This window comes from Haliaeetus leucocephalus, unplaced genomic scaffold (assembly GCF_000737465.1).
Source record: "Haliaeetus leucocephalus isolate CR32 unplaced genomic scaffold, Haliaeetus_leucocephalus-4.0 Scaffold587, whole genome shotgun sequence".
Lineage (NCBI taxonomy): Eukaryota > Metazoa > Chordata > Aves > Accipitriformes > Accipitridae > Haliaeetus > Haliaeetus leucocephalus.
In genome coordinates this window covers 5,237,959-5,252,305 of record NW_010973023.1, presented here as the reverse complement: position 1 = coordinate 5,252,305, position 14,347 = coordinate 5,237,959, and the positions used below count along the sequence as shown (strand labels likewise).

At 39.5% G+C, this 14,347-nt stretch overlaps 1 protein-coding gene across 1 annotated transcript in view; it reads left to right on the top strand.

The window, feature by feature from the left end:
• Positions 1–14,347, top strand: part of MBP (myelin basic protein) — a 123,589-nt gene that overhangs the window by 275 nt on the left and 108,967 nt on the right. The gene's annotated exons all lie outside the window — the stretch shown is intronic.

Here is a 14,347-nt window from a genome sequence, read left to right as displayed (position 1 = left end):
GCCCGCCCCGCCGAGGTGTCGCCTCCTCGGTGAGGGGCGCGGAGGACCCGGTACCGGTGCGTTGCATAACCGGGGGGGGGGCACAGCCTGTGGCGCCCCGGCCGACAGCGGGAGGCCCGAAGTCGGTACCGTGGTCTTCCGGTTTCACATCGTGGCCGTGCCCGGAGTTTCAAACAGAAACGGCCAACTTCCCCCTTTTTTTTTTGTGTGTGTGTGTGTGTCTGTGTGTTTTTCTCCTTTCCTTCTGGTTTTTACCTCACGGGGCAGAGCCGCGCGGCAGGCGCTGAGGAGCGTGGCAGGTGCTGTCGCCCGCCCTGCCCGGGCACTCACCGGCTATTGCCGAGGGATCTCCTTGGAAGTTTCTGTGAGGAAAACCCAAAGGTGCGCCCGGCGGCGGGGACCGCGGGCTGTGAGGGGCCGCTGTGAGGCTTCCCGCCCTGCCTCCTGTCAGCGCCCTCGCCTCCCCCCCGGGTCCCCGCCGCCGGAGCCCGCCACCTCCTCCTCGTCCTCCTCCTCCTCCTCTGTCACCGGCTTTTGGCTTCGTTTGAAGCCGCCGTAGCTTTGGTTCGTCTCGGCGGCTGCGCTGGGGCTGCGCGGTTTCTGTGGAGGGTTTGGCAAGTGTTTTAACATCACTCGGGGCGCGCGTGTGTGTGGTGGGCTGCGGCGGGAGCGAAGGCTGCAGTTTCTTCGTATGCTCGTGGGGGACTTTTTTTTGGTGTTTTTTTTTCAGAATCGCTGCACGATTTGTCTTGGGAAGAACGTCAACATGTATTTTTGTAATTTTAAGTAGGTCAGTCATGATAGTGTTTCCTGTGGGCATCACTTTTGTCCTTCAGCGTATCAGATGCTACATTTGGAGTAATGTTGATTTTAAAAAAAAACAAAAAAAAATGAAAAAACTGTGAAAATAAAGGCTTTCTTGTGGAGAAACTGAAGTTTTTCCCCCTTTTCAGTGGGACCAGAATTGAGTCTCAGGGGATGAGGAGTGACAGCATGTATGTTGCACTGTTTTATTTCTGTTGTATTCACTCATTATTTTTGAAATGCTGAGATTAATGAATATAATTTTGTGTCTTTGGAGTACTGTTAGTTCACAGATACAAACAAGTTAACCTGTAGATTGTGGGGTGAGTGTGTATAAAGGCTTGAAATATCTGGCTGGAAGGATGATGAAGTGCTCCCTGTCAGTCAAGGTAAATAATAACAGAGTAAGAGAACAGTCTTGTTTTACATTAATGATTTGATTACTGTTGGCAGTTGAGTAGGAAACAGTTCTCTAAGGTCTTTAAATGGACTTAGAGCAGTTAGGGATAACTGGTACGAGTCTGTCAAAGCTCTCGGGCATCATGGATTATATACTTTTAATGTTTTATATCAGCTCTGCCTGTATGCCTTCTGAATTATTCTAAAGAGCACCTATGAGAACATTAAAAATGCCACACCAGGATATACCAAAGTTTCTGCTAGTAGTGGCCAAGAGTGGGTGCCTGGAGAGGACCACAATAGGGAAAGCTTGCAGTGATGCTTCCCCAGAATACTCTCTACAGGCAGCTGTCGCTCAAGGATTCCCTTGGGTAGAAGTGTTGCCTTCGTGCTTGGCAGACACAAAGTTTGTTGTTGGGTTTTCTTGGGTTTTTTTGTTGGTTTTTTATTTTTTTTTACTTTGATCTTATACAGTAGTTTTTGAAGCCGTGTAGACTTCTAGTAAGGTAATAGGTACCTGAGGAAATAAGTAACCAGATGGAACGTTTTACAGACATTATCGATCACAAGTAATATGGTCAAAGGGCAATTTCTAGTTTGCGACAGCCCGTGCATAGAAGTTATATTAATGGATATTCATTTTCTAAGCAATGTTCGTGCATTAGGCTCTGAGATAATCCATCGAGAATAAAGTTTGATATTTATAATGAGAAGAAAAAAAAAGGCAGAGAGTGTTATGCTCTTCTAATGTGTCCTGATGAAATGTATTCAAATTCATTTTCACTGAGTTGGGAGAAAGCCATGAATAAAATGGAGTGTTTTGTCGGCTTCACTGGATTTATAAGTAGAGAATTAAGAATAGAAATTAAGAGTTTATGCCATGCTGTACAACTAAAGAATGTACACAGACTTTTGAAACCTCTGTTCTATAATGATAATTACTATGAATAACTGAATAATCATTATTGTAGTGATAAATTTTGGCTCACCACAGGCCCTTTACTTTATGATAGAAATTGCAGCACGTTACTTAAGCAACTAAAAATATGAAACTATTTTTACTTTTGTGCGCTCATGAAAATTTTCACGACAGAATTGTTCCTGCATTGGGCTTTATTCCTCATAAAGTCAGCTGCCATATGATACTTAGTTTTCTAGTCAGCTAAGGCCTTACATCCTTTTTAAAGACAAGCTTGTCAGAATTAGAAAAATCATGGACTCAAAATGTCCTGCACATGCAGAGAAGGTTTATATCAGTTTTCAAGGCAAGACTTGACATTGGTCACCCTGTGAATCAATAGCATAATTGGGACATGCTTCTAGTTCTTTCCAGTTCTGAGGGTTTGAGAAGATGGGTGTTAGTGGTGTATTGGATTACAAAGGAAGGTACATGGAATGATTATGGTGGGATCAGGCAAGAGAGCAACCTGTCCTAAGGGAGTGCCAGTGTTCTCTTTTGGTGTTGCCTGGAGAAACACGGAATTTGGAAAATAGGTCCTTGAATCTCAGTACCATTGCATATGCACAAATTTCCTGTTTATTCTTTTTGTGATGTTTTTATTCAGTACTCAATATAAATTCTCCATATGGTTGAAATAGCCACTGCAGTTATTTATTGCATCAAATAGAACCTATCATTATAGTTTAGGCTCTAATTACTCTGCTACATGATTGTTATGACTAAAGAAACAATTTCATTATAAGCTGTTGAGAGAAAGCAGATTAAACTGAAATCCACCTCTCATACTTGCAGCATAAGTAGCAAAAGTTGTTAAGTTTTCAAAATTATATGCTATCTGTTTTCTGTTAACTTCTTACCTGCCAAAAGGAGGTGCTGTGAAAATAGATGAGTGCTCATATATTAGAACCTGGGCAGTTTGATTCAAATTTTTACTTACCAGAACTAAATTGATTTAATTTACACGGGAACATAATGTTTGACAGTCAACACAACATACAGACTAATGTGGATGAAATCTAGTATAATTTGGCTAAAGCACTGAAAGCATAACCAGTGTTTAATGGGGGAGAAGGCTGGAATGCTTGCAGTCTGACTCTGGTCTTGCATACAGGTTTAAAGTGTAAACTCTCTCATGGATTAAAGGATAGCACAGTCTCATGGATCACTGGTGAGGTACCCAGTCCTGTGGTGTTTAATTACCTGAATAATTTTTCTCTCAGGCAAGGTGTCACATTGAAGCTGTGATCCGTGTTTTCTGTGGTGAGGCTCTTACATAAAGGACACCAGTGATGAACAGGTCAGGAACTTTTAGATGCAGTTTTGAATACAGCCAGTTGATAGTCTTTTATAAAACAGGCGTTTGTCTGGTTTCTTTAAAATGCTCTGTTGAAGATGGAAAGGGAAAAAGCCATTACAGTTGTCCAGAATTGTTAGGTGCTTCCAAGAAAAAAAATCAGTAGGCCAAGAAAAAAATCAGTAGGACACTGTCATTTCTGAAGAAGCCTGAATTTCTGCATGTAAAAAAAAAAAGTTAGTAACCAATGGAAGGAGAATCAGAAAAAAGATATAGGCTTTGGAGCTTGGCTGCTCAAATAACTTGTACAACTGGAGTTTCAGACAGATGACATTAGGCTCCAGTACTTTATTTGCATATTACCTGTGTTAATACCCATTTTCTGGTGCACCCAGTCTTCTGCACAAACTGCTTAATTTGGACCTAATGAGATAATCGGTGTAAAATGAACAAGTTGGTCTCTGAGAGACCGATCCAGTTGCCAGAGGCAGTGGCTGACTTCAGTCAGTGGAGATTACATTAGAGCTATATTACTGTAGCCTTCAGTTGTAGTTCTGGGTCTCGCTGTACTAATCATTCTGCAGGCAGATTGTTCTCACTGTGGTGAGACGACTTGTGAATGCTGTGTTTGAGCTAAAGGAGCACAATATGGTGATACTGACTAGCTCATAAATTAAAATGACACAATCAAAATCTAGGTCTCTAGGGGTTTTACCCACCTGAGAATTTAGACAAAATGTTCTTAGTTGTGCTAAGCACTGTAGAATTAGCTGTGGTTGGAAAGAGTTGCACGAAACTTCATTGGAGGTTCTCCCCCAGCAAGACAATGGTAGTGTCTATTCTTACCTATTCAGTGATGTTAAATAAAGGCTATGTCACACTCGGTTTTAGATTTTCTTTACTTAATCCTCTCATTCAAATCACTATGGATTATCTATATTTGTTTCTCTGGTTATTTTCATGTATTAGTAGCACATGAAGAAATTTCTCTCTCCTACCATCTAATCGCCATAGAAGTATCAAATGTAATCCTGGTTGAGTCCTTGTGTCACATGGGCTTTTGGGTATAGTAGTAAATAATTTTGATGTTAGTTATGTAGATGATGAGCAATTTCATTAACTTCTCTGAAGAAAAAATTGTACTCATGTTTTCTTACTTTGCCAGCTGTTTTCAGAGTTTGGCTTTTCTTTTTTTCTAAAAGAAGTTTTCTTGATGTCCAGGAGTTATCAGTCACTCTCACCTCAATTTTCTACACCTCATCTTCGTTGAGAGGTTTGAAGAGACTGACCCTTCTGTAAAAGGTTGATCATCCTGAGTTTAACTTTTCTGTAGAGATTGACATACAACTTCCTACTATTTTCTTTAAAGGATTCAGAATCTGTTATGAACAATTTTTTGTGGCTAAAGAATTTATAAATAGCAGACACTTGGACAGTTTCTGACAACTGTGTTTAGATTTTAATGTTCTGAGTTTGTCATATTTGGAAAAAAGCTTTATGCATCTTAAAATGCTCAGTTAAAAATAATTGAAGAACTCTTTGGTTAATATGAAGTGAGATTGTTCCTATGAGGCTTCTTGCATCAGTTGCAGTAACTGTGAAATCCCAGCTCTGTTGCTTGGAATAGCTGTAAAACTTGGACATATCCCAGGAAAGCCCACGCAAAGGGCAAGTGAGAGAAAAACAAGAAATAACACGGAAGTTTTCAGCCAGTGTTTTTTCTTCTGTCCTGAAATGATTTTGAAATAACTCCGTAGGGAAGATAGTTTTCTAGATCTTTACTTCACTATTGCTTTTTTCTTTAAATTTTTTTTTTCTGAAGCTTTTGTAAGGTCTTTCAAAGGGGAGAAGCAAGCAAAATAATAAATCTGAAAAGATTGATCATATCAGAGTTTGTGTTTTTTTTTTCTAAATAGTGACTGAAGGTACAATAATTTTTATATTAATATTTTTTAAATTTCAACAGTTTTTTATCAATGTATCAGCTGTACTAGGTTTATTTTGTACATTGGAAGGAAAGATGTTTTTTAAATCTTACTTTTCTGTATTTTGTTCCAACACTTGCCAAATTTCATAGTGTATAATTGCCATTCTTAATATCTAGTTTCTTAAACTTTTGAGAAAACTTAAACATTTGGGAATATTTAAATTCAAGCCTTTCCAGATTGGTGAAATCAAGGACTGAGGGTATCTAGCGTCTAACTATTATGATTTGAAAGTGAGAGGGAAAGGAAAATCAAAGCAAATACACACCAACATGTATTCCTAAAATTAATTCAGGCATGTAGTGTATTTTTATATGTTTACCTGGTGCGTTATCTTTGGCTTCTGCTAAAGAGTTAAAATCTCTGGATCACAAGTGAAAATATGTTTGTTCTTAGCCTACTTCTTATTTAGAAGTCACAAAATTCAGGTAAAACAATGCAGTTGGACAAGTTATAGCTATCTTTGGAATTCAGATACTTGAACAAAGAGGCTTGGCAGTGTGAGAGATCAGTGCTAACAGACATACATAAAGCTGTTCTGGAGAAAGTTTATGTATTGTTTAGAACTCTTGTACCTGGTCTTAATGTTTGCTTTTAATCCTTGACTTTCTGAAAGAGATTTTTCAAGAATACAGGAGAGGGAACATTGTTATCAAAGATACTGATACGTTTGTTGCGCCTGGCTGCATTTTTGAGTCAGTTCTCTTGATTGTGGTCTTGTGAATACATGCAAGACCATGAAAAATAATGATTATATGCAATGCGTTAGGTTTGATCAAGGACTTGTATAGTGCAACAGCAGCCTCTCATGTCAATGGGAATATATATTTGTCCTCCAGAGATTCAAAAAAACCTGAAATACAGCTGTTCTGTAGTTGTCAGCGCCCTACCAATTTTTTTTTCAGTTATAAATTGGGCCATGATAGTTTCCAGATTGGAAGGCGATTGCATATTCTGGGTATCCAAGGGTCTTTCAGAGGACAACGTATAGCTGGTTCTTCTGTCAGCCCTTTCTGGGTATGGTATTGCCAAAGTGTGGTATGGTGGTAAGAAGCCAACCATGAGGTAGGTTTGTCTTTGGACATAAGGTGTTTCACTGGTAAAACTGTCACAGTAAAATCATAGTTTCCAATGTAACAATAGCCTCAGAGCCCTAAGGACAGTCATCCTGTGTCTTTTACTTAGTATTCACATTTCTAGTTTTCCTTGATAGATCTCAGATAGACAAACTGGAGTAGAGTAGACTGGCTTCAGGTTGGTAATGCCAGTTGAGTGCATTAAGTGGTAGAGTTGGTCTTTGCTGTCTCCTCAAATCTTCTTCACCAACCTAACCGTATCACTTGCACCTTGTCCACTACAACTGACCAAATCTCACTCATGCCTCAGGCTTTGTATAGGCTGGGTTAGTGTCTTGATGCAGATACATCCTAGACTTCTGGCTTTTTTTAATGCAGTAATTCTGCAGATCCCAGTGACAGCTGTTACTGTCCTCTGGCCTTAAAATCTGTGCATAAACCTGAGTGTCATAAGCATATCCCTAGCTCACAGCCATTTTCTTCTGACTAATATATTAAATAATATATATAATTTAGAACTTCTATTGGCTTCCCATAGTACCCACTCCAAGGAAGTGTTCCTGGAGCTTGTGACAAACTCCTTGAGTAACCTAGACTCTCAGCTCATCTAAAACAAGACTCGTCAGTTGCTGTGATTGCAGTTAAGTCCACAATGTTTCATGGTTAATAGCAAAACATTGCTTTATGATGTTGTGTGATGTAATGCTTTTCACTTAACCTTCCTCCATTGTTATTTCCCAGATGTCAGCATCCCTCTTCTGATTCTAAAAAAAATCAGTCCTTGGTTAAACTCTATTGTCAAATCTTGTTAATTCTCTGGGTGGAAAGTAGTGTTGGAATATCATCTGAAAAGCTAGCATAGGCAGAGCTTGCAGTGATTAAAATAAAATGATATACTTGTCCCTTTGAGTGTTAAAAAGGTACGGAAGGAATTATGATGGATTTGTGCATATGCTGTTTTTTTCTGTGAAGGGCAGCTGAACAACTTTGTGTCCAGAAAGGACCTGTTACAGTGAAAACTATGGCAGCAAAGGCTGAAGCCAAAACAAGGAAAATAATTGGCCAATGTTTTCAGTAGATCTGTGGTATGGGATAAAATACTGATGAAACAATATAAAGCAGTAACTTTGGAGATTGACATGTCCCTCAAAGCTTTATCTATAAAGAATGATACTATAATAGGAAACTTTCTGACCCTTATTGTGTTGCATTCATAGTGTTTTTACAGCTCACACCATGCGAGATAGCTGAAATAGGAGCAAAACCCATAATCCCCTAAAATACTGAAATCCACTGTCAGGTTACACAGCAGTCCTGTTTTAGTTTGGCTCTTTAGTGAAATGGTCACTGAAAAATAGTCAGCAATTTGATGCCAGGCGTTTTCATCTCTATATTGCTTAGTTCAAAGGAAAAAACCACGGACCAAAAGACAGTGGTGAACTGTGGAAATGGTTGCCTGGTGTGCTTCATGTATTGGCGAAATTGGTGATAGCAAAGACGGGCAGAGCCTTCTCACATTTCTTAAGGCTTGGTGTTAACTCTCCTTCTATTTTTGTGAAAGTAGAAAGAAAACAAAACAGGTTGGTGGTTTTTTTTATTCATAGTTGGTTTTAGCTTAATGTATGTGCTGAAATAATTGGGACTGACTTAAAGCAACTGCTATTTTCTTTTACTTTGGCTCTTGTTGGGCCTTTTCCTCTTAGACTCCTGCCCCAAATGGTGGAATTTACTGTATTGAGGGACTTATTACTAAACAAAGTGCGTGGCTTCTACAAATAGAAACTCCCTGGTTTGGTTTTTCGTAATCTTTTATCTGTACTATTACTTTGCCCTGACTTGTTTGTGGAAAAGAGGTAAGTATAAACTTTTGTGTAGCTTTCATCAGCATAGTCTGAGTCAGCACTGTTCACCTGGAGGGTAGGCAATAATTCGGCTTTGTTTTTGTTTTTCAGAAAGATACTCTTGTCAAATGGGAAAGAACTTAGAATAAGCACACAGGGACAAGTTGTTGTTTTAACGGGAATTTTAGTAGGTGCTTTTCAACTGAATGCAGGACTGTTAGTATTGAAAAGTTCATCTTAAATTTTGGCTGACTTGCAGAGTGGGTTGCAAAATATTCTTCTCGTCCTGTGGTAAAAAGCTTTGTATGTAGTGTGGTTATTGGGTTTGGTGGTTTGTTTTATTTTTTTCCCTTAATTCTAACTCCTGAACACCATGACCTTCTTTATTAATGAAGGCACTAGAGGAAGAAATCTGGTTCCAACTAAAGGCTGGAATTGTAGCCACAAATAATAATTCTTTGTGTCCCTGGAAAGCATGAGAAAAGTTGCAAAATAGTTTTCATTACTTCTAATTGGCCTTTTATTGTAAACGGTTTGTACATTTCATCTCTCTGAGTAATATTTTGCGCAACTGTTAGGCCTTAGGGAGGCCACGAACAGCATACAGCAACAACAAAAGTATGCTCCTTGACTTAATGGAGTTATATGGTACAATGCTGAGTAGCATCATATTCGGAATTCTTAACTGCAGTTTATATTCTACCATTAGGGACTGTTGTATCAGCCATGAGCTGTATGCTGTACCTGTAGTCTCTTCTTATTTATAATTAGCTTTTGGTTTTGGTGGCTTGTCCCCGTAGCTGCAGTGCTACTAAGTGAATTAGGATTAATTGTGGTTAAGGTTGTTCAGTCTTCCTGGCTCAGTGAGTCAAGTAGCTTTGTAGAGGCTCTTGAAGGACATGTTCTGTGGGGCCCTTGTCAGTCACATGACTAAATAAATACATGCATACGCAGTTCTTTTGATCTGCATAAGTGCATACAATTCACAGAATAGCAAAGGCATTCAATTTACTGCACATGCGTAGATCATTTCTACAGCATGTTTTATGCCTGAAGTTTCTCTTGTCTTCCTGGGTGCATTGTGCCTAAATGTGCATGCTCCGCATACCATATGTACACAGTTCCAACACAGATTCTTAGACTCATTTGGGTTAGAAGAGACTTCAGGAGGTCTCCAGTCTATCCTTCTGCCCAAAGTGGGGTCACTCATCAGACCAAGCAATGTCGGGCTTTGTTTAGTTGTGTCTTGAAAAGCTCCAAGGACAGAGATTCCACTATGTTTCAGGGTACCTGTTCCAATGCTTGATTATCCTCGTAGTGTATATTTTCCCTTATCTAATAAACATTTATAACTTCCCTCATTTCTGTTGACATTGTTCTCCCCCCATGCACCTTGGTAAGAAGCCTGGCTCCACCTTTTTAGTAATTTACTTCTAGATACTGGAAATTTGCTATTAGGTGCTCGAAAGCTTTCTCCAGGCTGAACAATCCCAGCCAGTGTCTTCAGCCTCTCCTCACAGGGCGTGTGCTCCAGCCACCAAATGTCTTTGTGGCCTTTCCCTGAACTAGTTCCAGTTGACTGATGCTTCATAGTGGGGATCCAAAAGTAGACCTAGTAGTCCAGATAACAGAGTAATGGATTGTGCATGAAGCAGAACAATTGCTTCCCTCAGTCCGCTGGCTGTGCTGCTGTTGCCAAAGCCCAAGATGCTGTTAGCTCTCATTGCTGCCAGGTGGGCTGCTGATTCATGTATTGCCTACTATTGTCCAGGACCCCCAGGTGGTTTTCAGCAGAGCTGCTCACCAGTAAGTTAGTCTTCAGGCTGTGCTCTCATGATGTTTCTGTCAGCCCTTCCTAAGTCATTCTGAAAGGCAACCCCACCCTCCAGTGCAGCAGCTGCACCCCGAAGTCTGGTGTTGTTCGCAGACTGATTGAATGTTCTGTACACTCTGCCAGGTCACTGTTAAATGTATTAAACAGGATAAGGCCCCTAACCTATGCACGTGTAACCAGGTTATGGGCAGATTGTGAACCGTTAACAGCTACTGTTTGAGCCTAAGGGTAGAGATAGGGTTTTTTATCATCTAGTAGTCTACCCATCTAGACTGTAACTTGGATCAGGTTAGGTGCAAAGATGCTGTGGGAGACATTGTTGAGTCTTGCTAAAATCAAGGTAGATGATACCACTGATCACCTCTCATCCACAAATACTCTTATTTTATGACAGAAGGCAATCGTACTGGTCAGGCATGATTTAACCTTGGTAAATCCATGCTGGTGATTCCCAGTCACCACCTTCTCCATATGCCCAGAAACGATATCCAGGTGAGCATATGTCTGAACATACTATGGGAGCAGACTAACAAACAATGAAAGGAGGCTGGACTGTGATGCTTTCTTTCCCAGTGACCCCTCAGACTTGGTAACCTGTGCATAATCCCTTTCCTGCTCCTTTTTTTCTGATGCCCAGTTGTTGTCCATCTGTAGGTGATTGAGTGCATGCTGGTCACAGGATGGAGCACCTGCATCTTGGGAATGTGGTGATGAATGACTTGGGACTTCATGTGACCTGGGGGAATAAGCTTGTTAGGAACAGGATGTTGCTGCTAGAGTGATTCTTGCTCCCTGTGTGTGTTTGAGGAATTTGCAAGAAAGGAAGGTGGTAGCAAAAGTGACAGTAAGTTTAATAATTATATTGGTTTGATCAGTGTATTGGTGATCTGCTTATAGCCAGTGGGCTTTGTATTGTGTTCTCTTTTGTATTGATTTAGGTTCATTATCTTGCCATTAGCTTGATAATAAGGAGAAATGCATATGCAGGTGTCAGAGAGAGGCCTTGTGAAAATCTTTATTTGCATTCTTATATGTATTTGAAGCTTTTTTTTTCATCGTTGGTTTTTGTTTGTGGTTTTTTTGCTTGTTGTTGCTAATATACATTTAAAACTTCTCCGGTCGTGGCTTGCTTTTCTGCTAATCACTATTTTGATAGTCCCTTATTACTAACAATTTTTTAGGTGGTCTTTGGAAAACACCAGCAACCCTCAAATGCAGTAAGACCCACAGTAAAACTGAGACTGGCTTGATTTGCACGTACTCAGAAGCAAACAAATTTAACCTGGTTGTATGGTGCCGAGCACTAAGTTCACAATGACTTATTGGGGAATTTAGTATGTCTCAGATCTTATCATTGGCACCACATGATTTACTGGTTCAGATGTTTAATTTTCCAACTTTTGCTGTTATTGATGAACAATGATTACTCTGTGTGGTTCACCATGTATCAAAATAATTTTGTCATGTGATGATAATTGTCCTTAGTTTCATGCTGTATAGAACTATATGTTTTAGGTATTCATTTTTATTCTTTGCATTATTATTATGGATCTGAAAAACGTCTTGGGAGTAAGGTTATAAATACATTTAATGAAATGTTTCTCCAGGACTAGTAGCTGAACTGAATGTAGGAGTTACATTTTACAGTTCAGAAACGTTCTAGTAATAATCCTGTCCGCAGTGAATTAAGCAGAAATACAGCTTTCATAATATGTTTTGAATGGCATATGTAATTAACTCATGATTTTAATGCTTCCAATAGTGTTTAATTGCAGTAAGACTTTAATACTGTAGGCAAAAATCATAATAGATTGCAAAACTTTGTCAGTATTTTAACTCAATCTTACGTGTACCCCAAAATCATACTGATGATTCTGAACTGAGACTGAAAAATGCATGTAGGGGAAAAAGCCAGATGCTAAAAGGTAAATAGTACGTCCACAGTAAGTTTTAGGTGCGTAAGTTCTTACTTCTATCTCTAATGTCTATGTCTCCAATATTTTAGGAATCTGGTTTTGTGTTTTAATTTTTTCTGAAGTGTAAAATCACATTTTCCTTTTGTCCAGCTTAGTAAATTAATCACTGCAAGTAAAACATTAACATGCAAATACGACATTGGTATAATATTACATTTGAAGATGGCCAAATGATTAAAGGTATTTCACAATCAGCCAGCTCTGTACTTTAACCTGAGAGAAATAACCAGGGCTTTGGGAAGAGAGCAATTAAATAATTTCATAATCACTCATGCATTACAGCAATAATACTGGCACACACAAGCATGAAAGCTGGTTTTGCAGTGTCTTCCTGATGCATGCCTTATTCTATACCATTTACATCATGCTCAGTTCCCACACTTCCCAATACATCCCAATTAATCACCATCACCTTTCCTGTCCTTTGAGAGAGATATGTGTGCGCACACACCCACACCATTTCCTTAGTCTATGGGCCATCCATATGAAATGTCTGTTGAGTTCACCTAGTCCATGACTTTGGGCTCCATCGGTTGTAACAGTCTTTCTGGGCAAGATGGATGGTGCGAAGTCTGCGCCGTCAGCAGAGCAGGATTGGGCTTTGGTGTGGTGCAGTGGGCGGGTGACACTGGGCGCAGCAGGAGGATGGTGTGTAGTGCTGGATTGTTGCATGCTGAAGGCAGTTCTGGTTCCATCACTACCGTGCTTCGCTTGGTTTTATCAAAGTTCGTTAATCTAAGTGATTCTTACTGTAATACCATTGATAACAGCCTATAACAGTTGTAGTAATGATGACATACAGTGTCAGGGTTATGTAGCAATTAACATGGTACAATTTAATTCATTGGCTATTCTCACTTAAAATCAAATTCCCTTGAGCCACACGTAGAACTTCCCCATCCTTCTGCATCACCCACCAAGTGCACCCAGGTCCCTGAGAAAAAGCGATCCCACGAATGGGTTTGCTTTTGCCTGAGGCAGGAGTAACCCAGACTGTCTTCCCTAGAATACTTTTTATGTGCACTACATGGACTTTATGCCCTTCTACAGTACATAAAAGTTCTGACTGGGCAGGGGCAGCCTGACTGGCAGATTTCTGGTGTTGTCTAACCAGGTGGCTTTTGCTAAATGTGTATGCCAGTGTTTGAACGTTCCACTCCCCATTGCTCTCAGTGTAATTTTTAGCAGTCCATTGTATCACTCGATTTTCTCAGAGGCTGCTGCATGGTAGGGGATGTGATACACCCACTCAATGCCATGCTCTTTGGCCCAGGCGTCTATGAGGTTGTTTCGGAAATGAGTCCCATTGTCTGAAGCAATTCTTTCTGGGGTACTGTGTCATCATAAGACTTGCTTTTCAAGGCCCAGGATAGTGTTCCGGACAGTGGCATGGGGCATGGGATGTGTTTCCAGCCATCAATATGAAACAATATGATTGTCTTCAGTGGGCTTGCTTGTATAAGAAAAGACCACCCAAATAAGTAAGATCAAATGAACGCAAGAAGACTTTAAGATGTTAATGTTTGTTGTCACACTAATTTTAAATAGATAATAAATAGATAAAAAGGTTATTCTGTGTATGTCTTTTTGTGGTGTTGAATTATCTTGTGTGGATTTTTTTTTTAATTGATTGAGAGAGGCATTGACTTAGAGTATGTTGACTCAATTCCAGCTTATAATTACATTCTGTTTGTATAAAAATTCCTCCTGTAGTGTCGGTTGAATAAGTTACCTGACACTTACTGTTTTAAGCATTTTAAGTATTCTCTATTTAAAGGTTGCTGTAATTCAGAAATGTTTGAGATTTTTCTTATTTGTATTTGGTTGGGAACCCTGTGCTTTGAAGTTATTGAACAGATTTTAATCTTTGTTGTAACTAAAATTGCCACTCTTAAGAGACTGTATTTTTATAATAATGTTTTATGATCTAATAGTCCGACTTTACATAGAATACCAATTTTTATGAGGTCTGGTATCACTCAAGTTCCTGAAAATTAAGCTATCATTAGATGAGACTAAAAGATACACTTTTATTATTGCACTTCAACTCCTGTCATAAAGAACAAGACTAGCTCCTCATTAGAGAGATTCTTGTGATTCCTGTCCTAACAGAAATTTGTAATGAAGAGCCTGAAGTAGGCAAGTCACAAAAGTAGTACCAGTTCACATGAAACAAA